Raw genomic sequence first — 6,925 nt, forward strand, 5'->3', positions numbered from 1 at the left:
TTTTATTTACTTACAACTCAAGATTACAACTCGATACTTAGAACAAATATGACTCTATATGAATGCCTCCGGCGGTGTACCGGGATATCCAATGAATCAAGAGTGACATGTATGGAAGAATTATGAAGGTGGCTTTGCCACAAATATGATGTCAACTACATGATCATGCAAAAGCAATATGACAATGATGATGCATGTCATAATAAACAGAACAGTGGGAAGTTGCGTGTCATAATACTCTGAAGCCACCAATGCCTCCCATGCCGCCCATGCCAACAATGGCTCTTTTTTGGACAAAGACTTCTTCACGGGAAAGATTGATGTACTCCTTTTGCTTCTCATCGAGGGTAGATGTGTCCATGAAGAACAAGTACTTCTCCCATTACAACAATCTAGTTCGCTCCTCCATTGCCAATTTCTTATCCTCCAATGCCACCTTCCTCTCCTCGGACGCCAACCTCCTCTCCTCGGCCGCGGCTTCTTGGTTCCCTGCCATCTTCCTCACCTCATTCGCTTCCTTTCCTGCGTTAACAATAGCTTCCATAGCATTTTGAGCTCGTCATCTCCCTTCCTCTTCTTCTTTTCTTTTGCGTATTTCTTGCCTCCATTTGGTCTTTTTGGCTTGGAGTAGGCAACCGAGTTTGGTGTAGGGCTTCTCTTGTCGTCATCACTTGATGCCTCCTCCTCATCATCATCCAAATCAATGGTTCACTTGCGATTGTTGCTCTCCCCATCATCGATACCATCACGGGGCTTCCATTTCTCATCATCCTTCAACGCTTCATAGCAATGAGGCAAGGTAAATGGTCTCCCTTTCTTGGTCTTCTTCTCCTCTCCTTGAAATAAGTTTTGTGCAATAGTGATCTACAAATAAAAGAACAAGTTAACACTTGAAACACCAAGAAGAAGCATGATGAACATGGAAGAATCATGAAAGAAATGGCACTTACCCTATCTCTATCATTAGTTCCACTTGTGTTCAATGTGTCAACCGCCTTAAGTAAGGCCGCCCACCTTTGACAATCTTGGTTGATTGTCGACCACCGTGAGCGAAGAGATCTTCCCGAGCGGTCAATTGCACTTTTGTTGTGTAGATCAAAGTGCTCCTTCATCCGGAGCCAATATGCATCTCTACTTCGATCCCCTCCAACGACGGGATCCCTCGACACTTGCAACCAAGTATTGCATAGCAAGATGTCTTCGTCCATGGTGTAGTTGCCCCCTCTTCCTTTCGGTGCATCGACGATGCCCTCACCATCCTCGTCCACCTCAAACTCATGATCATCGAAATGCATCTCATTGGTTTGAGACCAATGAGAATTGTTGGAGCCAACACCCATAGTTGACATATATGTCTCATCATTGAAACTACAAAGTATATACAACAAAGCAAATAAGCTATCCATATGCATGCATTCAGAAAACAACAACAACAAAAGTGGGTGAAATATTTACCTTGTGGGCATTCCATCGAACACCTTGTGCACGTCAGTCGTCGGTGCAACAAGTGGGCTCACGCCGCCGCGTCCATCGCACGCCCTGCAAGCTTCTTCTTCAGCCGCCTAGAGGAGCCGTCCGCCGCCTTGTTCTTCTTCCCGGGCACCTTGCCCGCCTTCGCCCATGCCGCATTTGGGAGCTTCGAGAGGGGGCACGTGGCTTTACGGCGGGCGCCGACGCGACGCCGCCCACCGCTGAGGTTGTCTGTGGCGGCATGAGAAGGCCGCACATGATACTGGTGCTTGGAGGAGCTCCGGCGGAGCAAACACTCCCCGTGCTAGGGTTTGCGGCGGCGGCGGAGGAGGGGTCGCGGGTTTAGGAAGGGGTGAGGGGGATGTTGGCGCGTTCGTCCATCGGGCGAATTCGCCGGCTGCGGCGCGGGCGGGGCGAAAGCGGCACGGCGGAGAGGGTGCGGCTCGGGCGCTCGAGTGTGCAGCGCGTGGGAGCGGGCGCAGCAAATAAAGGCGCGCAATGCCGTTTCGTCCAGCGCGCTGAACTACTTATGCCGCGCGCGCGGTTTTTGCGCCTCCGCTGGAGCGCCCGGAGCGGCTGCACGCGCGCAAATAACTCAAATTTTTCCAGTGCGGTGCTTATATAGCGCGGCTGTTGGAGATGCTCTTTAGGTTTCGTGCGATGTTTGTTTGGCATTAGGCCCGGATATTCGGCACACCTTCGTCAATGGAATAGGAGTAGCAACAGATGTTGCCTAGATGGTGACTTCAGACTGACTTATGTATTACTCTGTATGGTTTCTGTAAATAATTAATAAAATGTCTGGCATCTATCCTCCTTTTTTTTTTGAAAAAAACATAGCTTTCAATCGTACGTGCTAGTGGCCCAAGGCCCACCTCGCGGTACGCCACCGGAATACAAGTCGACGGGTGGGTGCGCACGAGGCTAGACCCGTCCAGGTCGCGTATAAATGAGTGCGGCCGGCGCTAGCTTGAGCGGGCATCAGTCAGATCGCGCATCGCGTAGCTTCTTCCCAAGTTGCAAGACCATGGTGCGAGCGCCCTCGCCTTCTTCTCTCCTCTACGCTCCCCTGCTCCTAGTGGCTGCGCTGGTCGGGCAGTACCCGGCGGGCTCGCTGCGGGTGGCGACGGCGCAGACCGTGGCGGCACCGGTGCCGGTGCGCGTCGGGGTGATCATGGACTGGGCGACCAAGGCGTCGTCGGCGGTGTCGCTGAGGCGGCGGACCGGCATTGAGATGGCGGTGGAGGACTACTACGCGGCGCACCCGGGGTCGGCCACCAGGGTGGAGCTCCGCTTCGGCGACTCCAAAGGGGAGGTCGTCGGCGCCGCTTCCGCCGGTGAGCTCCCTCTCCCTCCCTCCCCTGCCGCGCACACCTGTTCCACCTAGCTAGCTGCATGCTTCTCTAATCACAAGCTCTTTCGCTCCATGCTGAAATGAATCTTGCTTCTCTAATTAAGCTCTTAATTACGGCGCGATAACACTTCAGATCGCAGTATCGCACGGTCGTCTCGACCACTATCTTCCGTCTTGAGTTTTCCGATGCTGGATGTGCTGCGCGCGTACACAAGTAGTAGTACTTACTCCGTTTCATTCCCAGCATGGTAGGTACGCACACAATAATTGCGCATATGCTTAGTGGTTTCTTTTTCTTACGAAAAGATTTTACTAGCATGCATGCATGTTTCGTCTTGGTCACTGATTAGTGGATGCCGGTACGTACTGGGGGTTCGAATCGTCTGTATCACTCCCTCGATCTGTTGTCTTGTGCGGTGCGCGCTGCCTCCCACATGGCCAAGAACTGTCGTGTTGCCCAGTCTCTGAAAACCGCCATTTTGTCGCCTCGCCAAGACGGGATCGAACGAACGGGCCACTTATTACCAATGCAACCACGCACGTCTGCAGCCAGACGATGCGTCCGTGTTAGTCTGTTACTAGATCAGTATCCTAGCCAGACCATCCCACATGGCATCAACTGCAATTGTTAACCGCGCGCTATGCCATCGCCATGCACGTCGCCTTCTCGCATGCCCGGCCGGCTTAGGTGCGTCTGAGTGACTGGCAAGTCCTCGCGGTCTGCTTCTTCACCGCGTGCACGTACGTGCTAGTGCGCGAGCTGGTCAAGCTCGCTACTCCTACTAGATAGGTATAATATAAAAACTACAATACTAGATAGGTATAATATAAAAATATATTATATTGCGTATTAATATTTCCATTTTTTTTGTATTTGTTCAGAGTTTTGTATATTAAAAAACTATAAGACTTTTAAAATGTAGTTGAATATTGTTTCACTCTGATAGATTAAATGTTCTTTTGTTGTTGACAAAAACACATAAAATGTTAATTTCCCCTCGATCTGACTCAATGTGTATCGCACTTCCGGAGCGCTCTCTCTCTCTCTCTCGGTTTGGGATTCTAACTGCAAGAGAGTTCATGGAAAGCACATGTGCCTAAAACTCTGCTCCTTACTGTTGTTGTTGCAGCGCTGGACCTGATAAAAAATGACCAGGTGCAGGCCATCATCGGGCCCAAGACGTCAGCGGAGGCGGAGTTCGTCGCCCATCTCGGCAGCCGCGCCCACGTCCCCGTGCTCTCCTACTCTGCCACCTCCCCGTCCATCACCTCGACGCAGACGCCCTACTTCGTGCGCACGGCCGCCAACGACTCCTTCCAGGCCACCCCCGTCGCTGCCGTCCTCGCAAGCTTCGGGTGGCGCGCCGTGACCGTCCTGCACGAGGACTCCCCGTACGGCGCCGGCATCCTCCCGGCGCTCGCCGACGCGCTCCAGAGCTTGACGGCGCGGCGATCGTGGACCGCGTCGCCGTGCCGAGCGGCGCGGACGAAGACGCCCTCGACGCGCTGCTCTACCGCCTCAGGGCGATGCCAATGCGCGTGTTCGTCGTGCACGCGACGCATGACCTCGCCGTGCGGCTCTTCCGGCGGGCGAGTAAGGCCGGGATGATGTCCGGCGGCTACGCCTGGGTCGCCACCGACGGCGTAGGCAGCTTCCTGGACAGGCTCGACCCTGAGGACCTCGACTTCATGCAGGGCGTCGTCAGTCTCCGGCCTCACGTTGAGTACACGAAGCAAGTCAAGAACTTCTCTGCGCGGTTCAGGGCAAGGTTCCGGAGGGAGAACCCGGCCTCCGACGATGACCTCCTCAACGACGCGACCGTGATCAGGCTCTGGTCGTACGACACGGCGTGGGCGATCGCCGCGGGCCGCGGCAGCCGAGGTGGCCAGTGTCTCCGGCCCAGCATTTCGGACACCGCAGAATACCACGGCACGTACAGACCTGGACCGGCTCGGCGTGTCGGCCACCGGAGCGGCGCTTCTAAGGGCGGTGCTCAACACGACTTTCGACGGGATGGCCGGCAGGTTCAAGCTGGTAGACGGGCAGCTGCAGGTGGCGGCGTACGAGGTCCTGAACATCATCGGGAACGGCGCCATGACGGTGGGGTACTGGACGCCGGAGTCCGGCATCTCGCGGGACCTTAAAGTCGGCAGCGGCAAGGCAGCGCGGCAGCTGAAACCCATCCTCTGGCCGGGCGAGATGCTGTCCCCGCCGAGAGGCTGGACGGCGTCGCAGAACGAGCGGGTGCTCAATGTCGCTGTGCCGGTGAAGCACGGGTTCAAGCAGTTCGTGGACGTCTTCTCCGAGAACTCGACGACGCCGAAGATCACCGGCTACTGCATCGACGTGTTCGACGCGGTGATGAAGAATCTTCCCTACCCGGTAAGCTACCGCTACGTGCCTTACAACGCCAGCTCGGAGTCGTACGAGATGCTGGTGGACCAGGTGAGCGAGGGGAAGGCGGACATGGCGGTGGGGGACGTGACGATCAGAGCGAGCAGGATGGACAAGGTGGACTTCACGGTGCCGTTCACGGAGTCCGGGTGGGCAATGGTGGTGGCGACACGGCCGGACACGAGCGCCAGCATGTGGATCTTTCTAAAGCCACTGACCACCAGCCTCTGGCTCACCAGCCTCGCCTTCTTTTGCTTCACCGGCTTCGTGGTATGGGTGTTCGTGGGCACCGCATCAACCCGGAGTTCCGGGGCACGCCGTCGCAGCAGTTCGGCCTCATCTTCTACTTCGCCTTCTCCATCCTCGTCTTTGCACACAGTAGGCATCTTGATAACCATCTCATCATCTCAATTTTGCATAGTTCTTGAGGAATATCGATCACCAAATTAATCAACCTTGGTGCTGTTTTTTCACAGAGGAGAAGCCGGAGAGCAACCTGTCGAGATTTGTGGTGATCATATGGGTGTTCGTGGTGCTGATCCTGACGTCGAGCTACACGGCGAGCCTGACGTCGATGCTGACGGTCCAGCAGCTCCGGCCGACGGTGACGGACGTGAAGGAGCTCCAGAGGCGCGGCCAATACATCGGGTACCAGGAGGGCACCTTCATCGAGCCCATGCTCAAGAAAATGGGCTTCGACGAGCGGAGGATGAAGAAGTACAGCACGGTGGAGCAGTACGCAGTGGCGCTGTCCAAGGGTTCGGCGAACGGCGGCGTGGACGCGGTGTTCGACGAGATCCCGTACCTGAAGATGTTCCTGTCGCAGCACTGCGACGGCTACATGCAGGTGGGGGCCATCTACAAGACGGACGGCTTCGGGTTCGTCTTCCCAAGGGGGTCGCCCATGACGGGGGACGTGTCGCGGGAGATCTTGAAGCTGGCGGAGGGGGACAAGATGGCGCACATCGAGAAGGCGTGGTTCGGTGAGCCCGGCACTTGCCAGAACGCGCTGGACGGCATCGGCGGCGGCTCGTCGAACCTCAGCTTCGGCGGGCTGTTCCTCATCACCGGCGTCGTCTCCAGCCTCATGCTGCTGCTCTACCTCGCCATCTTCGCGTACCGCGAGCGCGAGGAGCTCCGGGAGGCGGAGGCGAAGGCCGAGGCAGAGGCCGGCTCCGGGAGCGTGTCAGTGCGGAGGCTGCGCGCGTGGCTGCAGCACTTCGACAGGAAGGACCTCAAGTCCCCCACCTTCAAGACGTGGAACGACGGGTCCCCCAGGAACGGCAACGACTCCGCGGGCAGGACGCCAAGATGGAACGGCGGCGCCGGCGACGCGAGCATGCCGCCGAGGGACGGTGGGGAGGAGCATCAACATGCCATGGAAGGGACCAGCCCGCTGAGCGTGTACATCAGCTCCGAGATGAACGCCGGCTCTTCGCCGGAGGGGACGGCGGCGTCGGAGATCAGTGAGTCGTTCGAGCAGAGGATCGAGGGGGCAGCAACCGCCGTGGAGGTGACAATGCCAACGGCCTCTCAGTTGCAGCAGTAGATTCTAGTAGTACTAGTTTAATTTTGTAGTAGTAGAACCCATTTGCAGAGGAATGCTAGTACAGGAGCTTCGTATAGCCTTGTGGCACTAATTGTAATTTAGCCATAAAATTATTCGAGTGAACACTTATAGGAAACTCAAAAGAAAACAGTTCATC

The 6,925-nt window shown here is 56.0% G+C and overlaps 1 pseudogene; it reads left to right on the forward strand.

Annotated features, from left to right (window-relative positions):
• Nucleotides 1-2,441: 2,441 nt before the first annotated feature.
• LOC123138870 (glutamate receptor 2.8-like) lies at nucleotides 2,442-6,925 on the forward strand (annotated as a pseudogene).

This window comes from Triticum aestivum, chromosome 6B (genome assembly GCF_018294505.1).
Source record: "Triticum aestivum cultivar Chinese Spring chromosome 6B, IWGSC CS RefSeq v2.1, whole genome shotgun sequence".
NCBI classification, from domain to species: domain Eukaryota; kingdom Viridiplantae; phylum Streptophyta; class Magnoliopsida; order Poales; family Poaceae; genus Triticum; species Triticum aestivum.